This window comes from Malurus melanocephalus, unplaced genomic scaffold, assembly GCF_030028575.1.
Source record: "Malurus melanocephalus ecotype Western Australia unplaced genomic scaffold, MMel_1.1 scaffold_269, whole genome shotgun sequence".
Lineage (NCBI taxonomy): Eukaryota > Metazoa > Chordata > Aves > Passeriformes > Maluridae > Malurus > Malurus melanocephalus.
The window spans coordinates 466,100-482,460 of NW_026623501.1; the positions used below are offsets into that span (position 1 = coordinate 466,100).

The 16,361-nt window shown below is 58.7% G+C and overlaps 1 protein-coding gene across 1 annotated transcript in view; it reads right to left on the reverse strand.

The window, feature by feature from the left end:
- The window catches only part of SYNPO (synaptopodin), a 21,787-nt gene extending 16,756 nt beyond the window's left edge, over positions 1-5,031 (reverse strand). The window contains exon 1 of the mRNA XM_057376089.1: positions 4,868-5,031. The gene's annotated coding sequence lies outside the window, so the exon portion shown is untranslated. The remainder of the gene's footprint in view (positions 1-4,867) is intronic.
- Between the last annotated feature and the right edge of the window lie 11,330 nt (positions 5,032-16,361).

Here is a 16,361-nt window from a genome sequence, read left to right on the forward strand (position 1 = left end):
AAAAAAAAAAAAAAATCCTTCAATTCACAAAGTGCTGAAATCTGGCAGCAAGGAGACCTTTTGCTCAACTTCTCTTCCTGCCCACTCGCTGGCGAGTGATGCACAGCCCCCCACCTGCCTTTCTCACACCCTGTCACCCTCCCCCCTCCCCGCTATTGAAAAAAGGAAAACTAAAGTTAACTTTCCACGTCCCACACAAATATTTTTGGCAGGCGTTGCTGGCATTCAGGCTGCTGAGCCCGGGGGAGACCTGGTCTGCAGAAAGTCTTCGTCTCCATCTGCTCCCGGCACCCGGCTGGGGGTCCACAGAGCCTGGGCTGGTCTGTCCCAGACACAGAGCAGGGGCAGGAGGTGGCACAGCCGTGAAAAAAAATGGGGAGCACCTCTAGGACAGCCCTGGGGACCGTGAATGGCCCGGCCACGGGAGTGCCATGAAGTGGAGGGGCAGATTCACACGCAGTCTTTGGCTCTGTCCCTGCTTTCCTGTGTTGTTCTCAGCCGCATCCCCACCCCACGCTGCGTTTTCATCACGGTGAAACAAGCCGGGAAGGGTGCGAAAGCTGTCCCCAGCACGGCGGGGGCTCTCGGGTTTCCCCGGGTCAGCCAGCGGGTCGCTGTCACTCAGGCAGGACTCTGCTGCCCAGACTCGCAGTCCCCAGCTCCAGTCACAAGATCGGCCCTGTGCYTTTCCAAAATAGCCCAGCCGCAATGTATACATCTGGGGAGCTTTACACCTCCCCTGTGCCAGCAGCTGAATGTCCCCTCGGGGGAGCTGGGCACCTTCCTTCCCCACGTGGCACCTYCTTCCCGTGGCACTTTCCCTCAGAGGCACCCCAGGCAAGGAGACTGAGTGGCTGCATCCCCCAAGGGCAGCCCCACATCCCTGTGGGTCCCGTGTTCCTGTAAGGGATCGCTGCCCTCCCAGCTGACACCGGAGACACCTCGGGTGTCGCTGTCACCCGGCAGCATTTGGCTGCCCGACACTCTCCCCTCTGCTGCAATCCAATATCCCTGCAGCTCCCTGGATACCTGGCCGGGGTGGCTGAGCTGTGWGCTGGGACAAGGCACAGCTGAGCTGCCTGTGGGGTGACCGCCTCTGCTGAACCCCAAAGCCCTGCATGGCTGGGACCAGTGTGGTGTCACCTGTGCCACCCCAAAATCCTTCCACAGCCCCGGCTGCAAGGGGATGGCACAGCAGGGACACGGSTGGGCTGGGCAGGATGGACCGAGGGAAGCTTTTCCTTGGGGAAAAGGGGTGCAAGGAAAGTGGGATGGGTTGTGATTGCTTCCCTCGGCGTGAGGAGGGATCCCTGCTCCCCGTGGAGTGCGGACAGGGATGGGAACATCCTGGCTGCTGCAGGCGAGGCCGGGGCTGGAAGGCACCGCGGCCGGCAGCGTGCTGGGGAAAACAAAAGCCTTTTGCAGCGYTGATTTACTACCTTGACGGAAACGGGGATGGAAAAAACAACATTCCTGAATGCCTGTCCCCGYGCAACCCCCGCGGTGCCCAGCACCCCAGCCTGCTCATGGAGACACGGGCTGCGGCTCCCGGCCGGTGGGTGCCCCGTGCCCTCCTTCCCTGCCCGCAGCTGTGGGGACAGGCGGCAGAAGGAATTTGGGGATGGGCACGGGGGCTGYGGGGCACCAGGGGAGCTGTCGTGATTAAGCAGTGAGCGGAGCAAGGGAGGAGGAGGAGGACAGTGGCATCCCGGGCAGCTGGACCGTGCCCCCTCCCGCTCCACGCCGTGCTGGGAGGAAGGGCTGGATGTGGCTGSTTGGATCCTCTGCACCGCTCCATGGATCCTCACGCCAGACCCGAGCTCGTCCTCCAGGTTCAGGAGGGAGTGGAATTCTCCCTGGGGAGCTCGCAGGCATTGGGGAGGGCTGGGGAGCAGGATGGGGAGCTGAGAAGGGGGTGCTGGGTCCTTGGAGGGCAGCGCGGGGCAGGCTGGGCTGGACTCGGGCTGAAATGTGTTTCATACCCAGCACAGCCAGCCCAGCCTCACAGGATATCAGCCCCACTCCACCACCCTCATTCCTGTGAGGGTTTTGGTCAGGTTTTGGTGCTCAGCACACCCGCTCCCCTCCTCCCCATTCTGGGGGGCTCCACGGGGATTTGCATCCATCGAACATCAGCCTGCGCATCCAGCCGAGCGACACTGCTCCTGCTCTGCCCTCCCCGCTGGGCTCAGAGGTGAATCCACCCCCTCCTGTCATCCCTAAGGGCCCCATCTGACCTGGGGGTCCCAACCAGGCAATCCTGGGAGCCCCACGCCGAGCAGGTCCCAGCCTGTCCTGCCCTTGCTCAGCTCAAACACTGACCCCAGCTCCAGCTGCTGCATTCCAGGGAACGAGGACAGCCCAGCCCGGCCCTCTCTGCTGCCTCAAGCCCTTCTCAGTGCAGTTTTGGGGAGCAAAGTAGCAGGTTTGCCATGTGCCACCAGCTCAGCTCGAATCAAGCCCAAGATGCCAGCGGAATGGTGGCTGTCCCCAGGGACCCCTGGCCCTGCTGCTGTGGGACAAAGCGTGGTCAGCTGGAGCCTCAGCACATCACTGCAGGAAGCCAGGGATGAAACTGCAGTTCAGCCTTTTCAAAGCTCAAACAAAATGTAAAACCAGGGAGGTCCAAGAGACAAGATGAACTGAAAGGCCAAGCTCTGGGCAGTGTGGCACAGCTGTCCCCAAGACTGGCACTGCCATGACTGAAAAGTGAGCTGGACTGGCAAGCCAGGTTCTGGCAGCTTTTGGCTGCACACATCCCTGTCTGCCCGAGGCAGCTCATCTTCATCACCCACCCTGCAGGATCATCCTGGCTGGGCAGCCACTGGCTCTGCACAGCAGGTCCCACACCCAAATTTCCCCTCAGAGCTCCAGCAGCAGCTGCCAGAGGGAGAGAAGGGAGGGCAGGCTGGCACAGCGGCGCCTTCACGCATTTCCCAAGAAATACCAATGCACATTTCCTGGGGGAGGGATGAAGGARCTCTCACTAAACAAAACCCTGCTCCTGGAGGTGAGCACTGTGGGGATGGGGTCACCCCTGGAAATCAGATACCTGTTGATGGTTGTGCCAAAAACCTGCTTGGTACCTCAGCAGTGGGATTGGGGCTCATCCTGCATTGGGATTGGGGCTCATCACAGCCATGAGATGAGTGGGATGAACTTTCTTGTGGTGGAGTTAAGGCTCATCCTGCAGCCACATTGGCCCCAAGGAGCTCAGCCTCAGCAGACATAAAGCACGAGACAGYAACTAAGCAGAAAACCCCACGGGGACTCGAAAATCCAGTTTAAACAACCTCTGAGCATTCAGGGCCGCCCCAGCAGGGACGACTGACAGCCAGAACATCACAATCCCCCGGGGTCCAAACCAGGCTGCAAAACTTCCAGGTGACGCTGGGGGCTGGCACAGCCACTGCTGGATTTCACAGCCTTGTKTGACATTGTCACAGCCCTGCCCAGGTCCCCCTGAACAGAAAAACGAGGGGCCATGACCCCAGGGCTGCCGGGATCAGGACACACGACCTGCGGTGCAGAGATCCAAGGTCAGTGGCAGACTGACCTCAGCCAAGGTTTGCAGAGCCCAGCAGCTCTGTCCTCCCCACTGTGACGGCCCCACCATCACCTCCAGGCATCCCTGAAGCTCCCTGAGGAACAGAACCATGCGRGTTAGACACAGGGAGCAGCTCCCTGCTGGCTCTCAAACCAGTGTCATGGACCCCAGCTSTGATCCCAGGGAGGCAGGACAGGAACTGAGAGCAGAGATGGGTGCACACAGCCTGGGATCTGCCAGGACCTGGATAAAGGACATTTCAGCAGCACTGAGTGCACACAGGCACAGGGTTTGGCCCCTCCGAGCCCCACGGGCAGCGCTCGGGTCTGTCCATGGGAAACAAAGAGCATCCCGGGGAAGGGAGTGTTTTCTTTCCAGACCAGGAAAGCAGCCAAACCCCAGCACATGCCCATTCCCAGGCCTTGGCCCCAGCAGCACAGCAGGCTGGTGGCCTTGGGACACGAGGTCCTTTCCCATGTAGCTCACCCAAGGCTGAGAGCCCGGCAGTCCGGGCGAGGCAGGAGAGCAGCCCTGTGGCCAGGACGCTGCCACCAGCCAGAGACACTCAGAGGGTCCCCAAAGCGCTTTGGGACGGGGCTCTGTGTGTGTGTGTGTGCTCAGCAGTCTGGCTCTCCTCCTGGCAAAGCCGCGTGTGCAGTAGGAATAAACACGCCGAGGACACATCCAAGCCAGTGCAAACAGCCCCTGACCGAGCCGCTCTCTCCCAACCCTCTGTTTTTCTTTCTCTTCTTTTCCTCTCCTCTCTTAACCCCTTCAGGAGCCCGCGGGACCTGTGCCGGCAGCCCTGGGAGCTGCTGGAGCCAAACCCCATGAATCCCTGGGAGTTTGACCACAAGGAAGGGCTAATGAGGTTCCAGGGTCCCCTCGGGGCACAGGGCTGGTTTTGCTGCCCTCAAGTTCCCTGGCTRTTGTTCCTCTCCCTATTCTTTCCCCATTCGTTTCTCCCCTCCACAGTTCATCCTTTCCCCAGCAGCTCCRGAGGCTCCTGGGGGAAAGGGCTGCTCTCCTCTCCAGCCCCAGCTCACCCGGCCAAGCTGGATGCTGGCAGAGGACCCCTCATCGTGGACAGGACAGAGGAGCCAGGAGACACCCCATCGTGAGGAAAGCACTCCAGGGAAGCCCACCTTCCCCCCTCGGCTCTGCCGGGAGCCTCCTCCATCCTGGAAGCCGCCGTGCGCATCTCCTGTGACACCACTCTGTCCCCAGGGTCACCGAGAGCCGTGCCCAGCCAGCATCCCGCTGGGATGGCCACGGATCACCTCTGGCGAGCCCGGGGATGCTCGCACTCGCCACGCTCACCTCTTTCCCTTTTCTCCCGTGGGGAAGTGAAGCTGGCTGCCTTCCATGAGCTCCGGCTGAGCCCGGGGGAGGTCGCTGCCCCTCGCTGCCCCCGCTGTGGCCGGAGCCGGGTCCCGGCCGGGAGCAGAGCAGCGCCCGGCTCTCCTCGGCTGCTCTGCTCCAGCCGAGCGCGCAGGGCAGGGTGAGCGCGGGGAGAGGGGAGGGAGGAGGGGAGGGGGGAAATGAAACTTTAATAGCACAGAGCCCCTTTTGTTTCCCAGCATATGGGATATTTCATACATGCTGAAGGCATTAACCACCTATATTCTTCAAGCGCTGGCGGCGGCTGGGAGCGCAGCCCCGCGCTCAGCTCGGGGCACCCTGTCTGTCCTGGGGGGTGCAGGCGGCACCAGGCAGCCCCTCTGCCCTGGCACCCCTCGCTGGAAGCRGGGAGACCCTAAATTACAGCCTGGAAAGCTGCTCTACTTCACCCAGAATCACCCCCTGCATGGTTTTGTCACCCCAAAAGAGTAGCCAAGCCCCCAAACTCGAGGCCAGGAAAGGGATGTCCCTGTTTTTTGGATGTGCTGTGAAGTGGGGGAAACTGACCCCACCATCCCCGGGGRTCTGAGACCCCAAACATCCCTCCTRTCCCTGGGACACGGCAGAGCCCAAAGGTCCCATGGAGCTGTGACTAACAGTGGCAGAGAGCAGCTGAGGAGGGCTGGCAGCTTGTCCCCTCCCTGCCTGCATCCCAAGGACACAGGAGCATCCCCGGAGCAGCAAGCAGGCTAGGTGCTGACAGGGAAAGGCTGGAAAATATCCACATGGGGGTATCCTCATGCTTTTCATCCATTTTCTCCCCTCTGTTTCCCTTTGTGGCATGTGGGGACAGACCATGGTGCCTGTAAAATGGGTGACACCATCTTTGCAAGCAGGGAAGGGACRTGTCCAGGTCCTGAGCACAGGCAGTGGCTGTCACTGCCCCTGCAGCTCCCACCAGACACCTCATTTTGGGCTGGGGACAYCCAGGGTCCTTGGCACTGCATTGCTCCCTTATTCCCATACAAGAGATGTTGACTTTGACCTTCTGTAGCAAAAYTCCCAGCTTGGTTTGAGGTGGAGGGGGCCTCCTGTGTGCTCTGTTTTCACCWGACTGAGTGGATTCCTCAGCACTGGGGCTCTCCATTGGTGCCCAACCCCTGAGTGGCACCATGAGGGCTCCCAAAGTGGGTTCCCCTTCCCCAGCCCTCAGAGTTTTGGTCAGCCAGGGGGGAAGAAAGGCGTGAGCCCACTCATCCAGGGTGCAGGGACACACTGTCCATTCCACGGAGCCGCAGCTCCACTTGTCCCTGAGCCCCCAGCCCTGCWCTACACAGGATGCCCAGTAAATCCTGACTTTGTCCAGTGTTTATCCAGTCACACTCTAATTTGAAATAAAAAACTCAGCCAGTAAAAAGCCTTTATAGCTCTTCAGAGCTCATAAACCGGCAGCGCTGGCGGACGGGGCCCAGATGATTGGGGGCTGCTYGGAAAATTTATTGCAGATTTTGGTAACTTAAACATTACAGCTCTGTGAGCCCCGGGACTGGTTTGCTGAGCAGCTCCCAGCGGCRGGGATGGAACAAGGGATGCTTTATTGGGGAAGGGAAGGGGGGGGCTGACAGGTCTCACCCAGACCCACGGTTAACATCCATCCCAATTTAGAGTGGCTCATTTGTACGGCAAGGCTTTGCACAGGCTGAATCTGTCCTTGTGCCAGGGGGGAGTGTGTGTCCAGGATCCTCATGTCCAGGACTGCTGGACCCAAGGCTGCATGGCCCTGGGATGAGGAGAGTCCTCAGGAGCATCCTGGGAGATGATGAATGGGAYTGTACCAGCACCTCCTTGTGCCAAATCCCCTGGCTCGGTGGGCGACCTTGCCCCAAGCCCTGCCGTGGGGCAGGAAGAGCAGGGACGGGCTGGCCAAGCTTGTCGTGGGAGTCTGCAGAATTTGGAGAGAATGAGAGGAAGCGGCCGGGGTGGGGAGCGTGCGAGGGAAGGCGGGTAGCAGGAGGGAAGGCATTTTTTCCTTGCCAGTGTCTTGGCTGATTCGGTGTGAACTGCTGTAAATTTGCTCCTTATCTCTCAGGCCATTTAATGTTTTCATGAAAAGAAAATAGTCTGCAGGAAAAAAAAACCCTGCTGATAAAAGATCCCTTTGGCGTTGGGAGGAATGTTAAATGCTTCTAATCAGCAGGGTCTGGGGCTCGGGAGCGCTCCGGGGCTGGCAGGGAGCTGAGGAGGTGTGGAGACTGGGCAAAGCTTGGAGCAGACTCTCCCAGCACCCTCCCARGTCTGGGGGGGAGTTGGCATCTGCAGCTCTGGGTGTCCCTTGCACTGAGAGGGTCCAGGGAGACCCACGCAGGGAATGTGGTGCCCAATTTGGGACAGCAGTGGCTGTGGCTGGGATGGCTCCAGACACTTCGCACCACAGGCTCCCACATAAATTAAACCAAATACTGCCAGAGGAAATAAAAAGTGGGAATACGAGGCACAAATTCTTTGGGGAAAAAAAGTTATGGATCCAAATCCTTCTTGACTGCTACCCAGGGCCACGCAGGAGCATGGGCTGCACCAGGGACCCCCGCATCTCTTTGCACCTCCAGGATCTGCATCCCTCTCCTTTTTCTGTATCCATGGGGAGGCCAGGTGGATGCCCTGAAGCCCCACGTGGCTGGAGGTATTCCTCCCAATAAAGCTGGCCCATAGAGCAGCTGCTGCTTGGATTTACAGTTGCAAAAGTAAATCTTACACGAGTCTTCCTCGGAACAAATCTCCTGGCCCCGACTGACCATGCCCTTGCTCCTGCTGAGGATGCAGGGCTGGGGGCACAGCTTGTGATCCCTGGGCAGAAGCATCCCTCTCTGCACGATCAGGTGTCGTCTGGTTGCACTTCCCATGATGTTGGTGCTGAGTTATATCCCTCAGGCTTCTCCCTTCCTCCAAACGCTGGGTGGAATCCCACTCTCTGGTGCATCCCTGCCTGGGGCATCCCCACCGTGTGGCTCTCTGAAGGCCATCCCACCCTGCAGCCTGGGGCCAGCAGAGCCAAGCACAGGGACACTGAGCCTCTGAGCTGCAGCTTCATGTCCAGGCTGGAAAACAAACCAGGGAACAAAAATGCGACTGCAAAAGGGGAATTTTCAGGGTGGGAAGGAACAGTTACTGATGACTTTCCCCCCCATTTTTTTTTTCTCCTTTTGGTAGTATTTCATTTTATACTCCAAGAGAGCAGAAATGCCATTTCAAATGAAAAAAAAATCAAACCTTTCTGCTTCAACACACTCCCCATCTCAACGTCCTCATGCACAACACACCCACATACCAGCTTTCCTCCCAAACACAGCCCTGGCCCGGCGGAGCCCATTTCCAGGCAGTGTTCCCCCTTGGCCAGTCCCATATCCCAGCATCCTGCCTGCCCTGCCAGCCCCACTCCCAGCCCCATCCCTCCATCCACACCCCCTCTCCGCAGGCAAACACATTTTCTTCCACATCCATCACGTGGAGTAGGATGTTGCGGTGCCAGAACACGCACGGCCGGCCGCGCCAGCAGCGCCTGCATGGCTGCACAGAGCTGCTGCTGTGCTGTGGATCGCACTGGGATTTTGTGGGAATATTTTGGCTGTGCCTGGAGCAGTGGGRAGGAGCCAGGAGCTGGCACTTGCCGTCGACACTGACCTGCCGAAATTGGTGTGGTGCCAGATGTCTCGCTCTTTGCTTGCACATCTGTCTGTGTGCCCGCTCTCACCTTGCTGCAGACCATTTTGGTGCCTTTCAGAGGCAAAAAAAAAAAATGTATTTTGAAAAGGTGGGGGTTGCTTGGTAGACTGGCAGCACCACTGGCATCATGATGGCATCATGGGACAAGGACAGTGACCATCATTGGCCCGAGGCACCCCAAGGGATGTGGGCATGAGGGTTGTCACCCCTGCCAAGTGCCCAGGGCAGCTCCCTGTGGCTCTGGTGCAGCCCCACTGCTGCTGCCTTTCCTGCCCTCTGGCAGACCTCCCCATCCCTCCACCGTCTGCCTCTGACGCAGGCAGCTTCGCTCCAGACGGGGCGTGCTCCCCCCGAGCCCAGCCCAAAGAAAGCCCCTTTGTTCAGATCAGCAAGCGGGGCCCATGCGCCGGCTGACCCCACTGACCTCCACCACCCAAAAACACAGTCCCTGCTGTCCCATGGGTCAGGGCAGGCATGGGGACAGGGACAGGGACAACCCCTGACACAACTGCTCGGGTCAGGGTCAATGCCCAGGGACACGGGCAGGGGTCACAGAGGGTGCTACGGAGCTGCTCTGTCCTGCCAGGAGGGATGGACGGACGGATGGATGGATGGATGGGGGGATGCTCTACAGCCAAACCTCCCATCTCATGGTTCTTTGAGACGGGCAGAAATCACTGGAGTGATCAGTGGAGCTGCCAAGCTCACCAGGGTGGGATGGGGAGCGGGGCTGGTGCTGAACAAGCTGCTGCTAATGAGAAGCAGGTGGAGAGCCCAAAATCGCCCCCTCCCCCCAGTCCTCTCTCAGCCCCCGGGGTCAGCTTGTATTTTCTTAAGTCCTGATTGCAGAAAAATTGGAGGCTGTTGTGCCGGTGGGGTCTGGTGTGCTCCAAAGCAAAGGGAACCTGACAGGATCTGCGTTTAGGTTTGGGAATGACTGGAGAATATTCTGGCACCTTGCAGCTAAGCTGAGCAGGGCACAGGACCCTTGAGGTGCTGCCTGCCCTGAACCTGCTCCAGAAGAGCATCCCAGTGTGAGTGGCAGCAGCCCATCCACCAGCACTCGACTCATCCCCAATTTGCATGCAGGAGAAGAGGAACCCTGAGCTGCTGAGCCAGAGAGGAAAMGAGAGCAGAAAAATGTGATAAACAGCTGTAAAGCCCGGCCCTGGCTCTGTGCTGCTCCCGCCGTCGCGGGTCGGCCCCTCAGACTGTTTATGGAAAGCCCAGTTTGCCGAGAAATCCATCTCCCGTTTCCTGTTGATCGCTGGAAGCCAAGGTCCCTCCGCCAAGGGCTGCCGCCGCCCGCGCACGTCTCGCCCAGAGACAGAGGAAGGGGCTGAGCAGGGGCAGCTCATGAACCTTTGGGGATGGGGTGATGGTCCCGCGGGGCTGGAGCATCCCCTGGGAGCTGAGCAAGCCTCTTGGCAGAGACTGGGCAAACCCAACTCTTCTGGGATGGAATTGGGAATTCTTGCCAAGGCTACTCAGCGCAGAGGGAGTGTGGGTGGGATGCTCACACCCACCTGTGGACATCCAGGGCTGGATCCACCCGCTTCCAGCAACGACCCCTTCAGCCCTCGGTGTTCACCGAACACACCCAAGCCCCCGCTCTGGGGACGAGTGCTGGGTCCCACCTTCACTCCCTTCCTGCTGCTGTGACCCCGCGGGCGGCTGTGGAGGGAGCCGCCGCTCCGTGTCCGCTCGCTCAAGGCCAGCAGCATTGTTGGTGAAGCCGTGCCGGGTGGGAGCGGAGCCAGGCGGGGACGGAGCCGGAGCTGCAGATGCCGCTGCTTTCGACTGAGTCATCAGCCCGCAGGAGCTGAGCGAGGCAGAGCCGCGCGCTGACCTGAAACCCGGCTGATTCTTTTCTCTGAATCAGGGCAGAGAGGAAGGGGAAAAGGCTGGGAGAARGGGGGAGCAATGAGSGGGTTTGGCTGCTCAAATATCYCCTTTTTCCAACYGCTYCAGAGAGRGATGGGGTGAAGGCAGTGCCAGAGRGATGGAGAGAGGCTGCRGAGTCATGATGGGGCCAGACACRGGGAGATGMCAGTCTGCAAGGAGAGGGAAGGGCTGGGAGATGCCAGGGGTGTGCATGCCCATATTTTCACTGGGCTCATCCCAGCTAATCCCTGGAGGAGGAAAAGAGAAAGAGCTTTCCGCCCCCTCTGCCAGGTCCCCTCCCTGAGCTGCAGTTCCCCTCGGGCGGAGATGGGGATGTTCCCCCGGCATGTGCCCTGTCCAGCTCCGAGCACATGGCCAATCTCAGACACCCCCCAGGGACAGTCCCATCCCAGCAGAKCTGGATCCTGCTGGCTGAGGAGGGAAGGCTGCACACCAAAATTCATCTCTGAGTGGTTAAATGGGTAAAACAAGCCCATCCCACGGGCAGCTAAGCCTCTCCTCCCCACACTGTCCCCTCCTCAAACCCCAGCAGCAGGGGTTGCAGGAAATCCTGCCTCCAGCCCTTCCATGGGGCTTCACAGACCCCCCAACAACCTCACACGAGGGAGAACCCCCACCCCAGACCCACCCTGTCCCTGCCCCTGGGCTGCTCCGCATGAGCCGGGGGGTCCATCAGCCCAGCTGGGGAGCTGGGGGACCGTCACCCATGTGGTCACCAGCTGCTTGGAAATATTTCCCTGGCYCCGGGTTATATGTACAGATTTTTATAATTATTAGCCTCGGTAATTTACCATAAAATATTTATTCTGGCACATTCCAAGGCTTTTGATTCGTGTTGGGTCTGTATGGCTGCGGGGGTGCTCATGGGGAGCCACGCGGCCGTGCGGGGCTGGATGCTCGCTCCATCCTGTATAAATATCCATGTGGATGTGTGTGGCCCGGGGAAGAGACCCCGGTGGCAGCCAGGATCGGGGGTCACCGTGCAGCTCCTCGCCCCCACAGCAATCGCAGCAACCCCGGTACCGCGGGAGGGGATGTCCTGGGTGGAAGGAATGTGGGGTAAAGCACCCCGGCAAACCCGGTGAGAGAGGAGGATGGAGGTGTCAGGGACTGACGAGGAGGAGAAGGAGGAGGAGGAGGATCTCGAGGGTGGCAGCGGCGATCCCAACGCGCCTGGGTGGCCGGCAGGGCTGGGCTGCTCGCCCCTGGCTGCGGAGGATGGGCTGGGCAGATGGGAGCTGAGATGGGCTTTGTGCCGCGCTGAGCCCCCCGTGCGAGGGGACAGGACACCCCCGAGCACCCTTCTCTGCCTGCCCCAGCCACATCACGACTCCCCGAGCCCCGGGGGCTCCGGCAGCAGCGACCCCCGTGATGCGCGGGGAGGYTCCAGCGGCGAAACTCAACCCAGATGTGCAACAGCGGGAACCCTTTAACATTTCCCTGCTCTGTGCCTGGAGCTGGAAAATCCCTCCAACAGCCCTGGCTCCTGCGTTTCTCTTCTCTCACTCCCCAAGCGTGCCCTGAAAAGGAGCTGCAGATGTTGTCCCGGGGAGGGACAAGGGCACGGACCCACTGGGGATGCTCCAGCAGCTCTGGGCAGCACCCAGATCTTTGGGGAAAGCAGCAACCTGAAAGCATCATCAAACAAACACCACTGAGTTCCCACAGGGCTTAGAATGACAAGGAGAATTATTAAAATGGTTGAAAACTAMAGATTATGTGGGCTGAGCTACACCCCCACGGCAGGGCTGGCCCCTGGGCAGTGGGAATGTGCTSGTACCAGCATGGGATTTGCTGCTCTGTGAGCTCAGACAAGTTTCATCTGCACTGACGTGGCCAGAAGCTGGATTTGCTCAAGGAAAAATTGCCAGGACAGTCAGAATCTCACACATCTCGTCACCCTCTGCCCCCCTCAGAGTCTGGAGCCTTGTTTAGCATCTGCCTTCACTTTTCTTTAGGGCTCAGCATCCCCTCACAGCCCTTCCTCATCCTCAGCCTCCTGATGCGGGAGGACACCCCGGCCTGCCTCCCAGCCTGCTTCCCAGCTGGGCTCTGCATTATTAAACCAGATCCTCCTTATCAGCCTTTATCTTTTTCCACTCATGCAAAACCTGCCTGGTTCCAGCTTTGCCAGCCATCAGTGCTTCATCAGGAGCCAGAGGACATTGGGACACTCCTTTGGTGCTCCTCCTTTCATCCCCTTGTGCCCTGAAGGTTCTGTGGGGGGACAGCCCATAGCTTCCCTGCCCCCAGAGCCCTGGGAAGGAGCCCCAGCTCGCCCCGGGCTCAGAGCTGCTCCGACACCTGGTTTYAATAATAAACGGCGCGGGAAGGGACAAAGGCGCCTTGCGGGAGGGCAGCGGGATGCAGGATGGGGGGCTGGCAGGTGGGGGAGGAGGAGGGCTGCAGGGCTGCGATGAGGGGCTTGCTAAAGGGGAACACCAGCCCAGGAGCTCTGCTGCCCATCACCACTTCTCTCTGAAAAAACACCATTCACAGAACGGGGTTAACTGCAGGCACCGGAAAGCGGGGATTAATGGAAATTGGTTTTAAGAATTTTCCCAGATGGAAGAAACATCTTTTCGTCATCTGTCCTTTGACATTTCAAGACTATTTTGCATCCCCAGCATTTTCTGATTTGGGCTGTGACATTTAAATGGGCAATTTGTGTTTACAGTCTTAGGYGTTGTAAATATCTTACATATAAATGCCTTTGTACGTATAGGAGACATTCTATACATTTCTATCTTTGAAACAAGAGCCGTAAATCTTTACAGGAAAATGTAGATCTCCTGCAAAAGCATTTCTAGCAGCTCTCACAGGGTAGATGAAMATGTAACAGAAATACATGGACTTTTTCAGATKATAGGATTTAGTATTATTTTATCAYGATGTGTAAATATGTCACTTCAAAGTAATGAAAGGCATTAAAAGAAATATTTTGCATGGCTTTTATTCAAGGACTTTCTGACTTGCACTGTCCCCTCCTCCTGGGCATCATCCCCCTCCTGTCACAGGTCCCATGACAAGGATGCAGCAGTGTCAGGGCTGCAGAGCCAAGGTCGTGTCCCAGCAGCTGCAGGGGGATGCAAAGGGACACGGCTCTCCAGCAGGGCTGGCGCGGCCACGACCCCTCCCAGCACACAGGAGGCTTTTGCTGCCCCAAATCTGACCTTCCACGAGGGTCCCACCATCCCAGCAGGACCTGACCGCAGCCAGACCTCACCAGCAGCACCTCTGTCACTTCCCTGTCCATGATAAAAATCCCCTGGGAGGCAAAGGGAGCAAAGGGCTGTGGAAGAAGGCAAAGCCATCGCTGTGCTTGCAGTCCCTCCACAATATGAAATATTTGCAATATCTGATTTTACCCTCCCTGGGGCTGGGGACACCTTTCTCAGGGGAACAGGGGGCTCCTCCACAGTCAGGGATCTCTGCTGTTTATAGGGTGCAGATGCAGTGTGCTTCTCCCTGTGAGAGGGCAGCTTCCATGGCCTGTCCTGGCTCCACAGATTTCAGAGCTGAGGTCTTGGCCAGGTCAGTGCTTGCTGGACTCTGGCCCTTTCATGTGCCTCTTGGGAGGAGCAGAGATGGGAGGTGGTTACAGATGGGGGAGTGACAGTGAGATTTCTCCAACCTAAATTCATGGCATAGACATTATTTATTGAAATAATTCTGATTTCTACTAAGTCTCATTGTAAAGTTTGATTTAAATGTCGAGGCTGTGAAGGCTGGGGACAGCACAGAGCGCTCGGAGGAGGAACCCATCCCACCCATAAACTGCTGAGCACCCCCACCTCCATCTGCTTTGGGGAGTCAACACAGGAGAAGGCTTCCAAGTCATYCAAGAGGCTTCTCTCTTGTCCCCCCTCCCACTCTGCTCACCAGATGATGGAAGGCACAATTTCCCTCTGCAGGGGTTTGCATCCCAGCAATCCCTGCAGCCAGGGCACTGCAGGCAGCAGGGCAGGCAGAGCTGGCTGGGGTGGATGTGCATCCCAGCTGCTGGCACTGCCACCTCATTCCCTGGCAAAAACCCTCCCCAACCCCTCTTCCCAGGGCTGGGGATCTTAAATCAAGTGAGGCACCTAGGGGTAGGCTCCAGTCCCAGTCTGGACAGTGAACAAGGGAAGGGGACCACAGGTCCCTTCTTTCAGTGGCACATCCCCATAATGAGTTAACCCACTGCTTGTGGCCAGCAGCCCCCAAATCTGTGCCAGCCAGGTGAGCCCTGCACCCTGCTGCTGGCATCTCTCCTTCCCTGCATCCCTCCTGCCCACATCTCTCCTTCCCTGCACCCTCCTGGCTGTGGCACAACCAGCAATGCCTGGCCCCACATGAAGAGCAGCCCAGGCACTGCTGGGCTCCATACCCCTCCCGTTCCACATCCATTTCCAGCAGGGATTCACTGGCACATCCCCAACAGCCAAGAGGATACAGGACATGTTGGGACATGGATGTGGGATGTGTCTGGACGAAGATCCAGGACGTGTCAGGGCACCCTGCAGGATGAATCAAGGTGCAGAAAGCAGCCATCAGGGATGGACCCAACCCCTTGTGGAAAGCCAGCCCTCCCCAYGGCCACCATGGTCCTGCCTGCAGGCTGGGGCTGCCAAGGGCTTGGAGCATCCTCATCTCCCCCTCTGGGAACCCCAGGAAGCTGCTGACTCCCACCCACGGTGCCACACAGCTCAGGGAAGCTCAGAGCTGGGCAGAGCTGCCTTGGAGTCTCCAGTGAGTGGCTGCAGGACAAGGCTGCAGCAGGGACAGCCCTGGCCACAACAGGGGGACAGTCCAGGGGCAAGAAGGATTTGAGGCCTGAGCAGGGATGCTTTGGGGTCCCCCTGCTCCTGGGACCCTGCTGGCTGCAGCTGCCCAACCTCTGGCCCTTGCCCAGCCCAGCAAGGATTTTGCCAACTTTGCACATTTTTGGCAGAAGCTAAAAAACATCACTGGTGCCAAGGCTGGYGACAGGGACAGATCCTCCCTCACACAGGGCTCTCTTCTGACCGTGGAAGGGCAGAGACCTTTCTCATCSTGCCGGGCACCCCCATCCTGGCCCTGGCATGGGACTGAGCTGTGCTCGTGACCCTGTTCATTAACAAGCAATTAATTCAGGCCTAAGCTGAGCAGCAGCTGGGCCCACCTGGGGCAGCCCAGGGCCAAGATGGAAAGTTCCTTACACACCATCTGGGGTTGGAGGCCAGCCCCTGACATGGCCCCACTGCTTTGTGGACACGGGGAAGGGAACCACGGTGGGTGCACAGCCTGGACTTGCTCCAGCACGGCCAGGAATGAACAGCCTCCTCTTCTGGGCAAGCAGCTCCACGGTTCCCCCCAGCTCTCCCCCTGCAGCCCCCTCTCCTCCATCCGGCGGCTCCTTCGGCACCACACATCGTTTGTCACTCGGACAGGTTCAAACAAACCCGTCTGGGATTAATTAGGCTCCATCTTCGTTTCCTGCAGCGCTTCGCAGGGGCCGGGCGGCGGAAGGCAGTGGGGAGGCAGCAGACGGGCGGGCAGGCTCGGGCAGGCAGGGTTGGATAATGGGGCAGGGGGAGAAGGTAAGCAGGGATCCCCTGGCCCCCCAAATCACTGCCCCAGTGCTAACGTAGCTGGTGGTGGATGCTGTCCCAGCAAGAGGAGGCTGTGGGTGCTGTGAGCGTGGATGGATCCAGGACTAGAGAGCTGCTGCCACCTCGTGCATGGAAAGCTGCTCCCACACACCTCTTCCTAAACCCTCAAAGATGGGCCCAAAGGCAACCAGGACCCTCAGGGACAGGACTGGATCATGCCAGCGAGGAGAGACAGGCAACAACCAGCAAGTAAAACCAGAGCCCCCCATTTATTA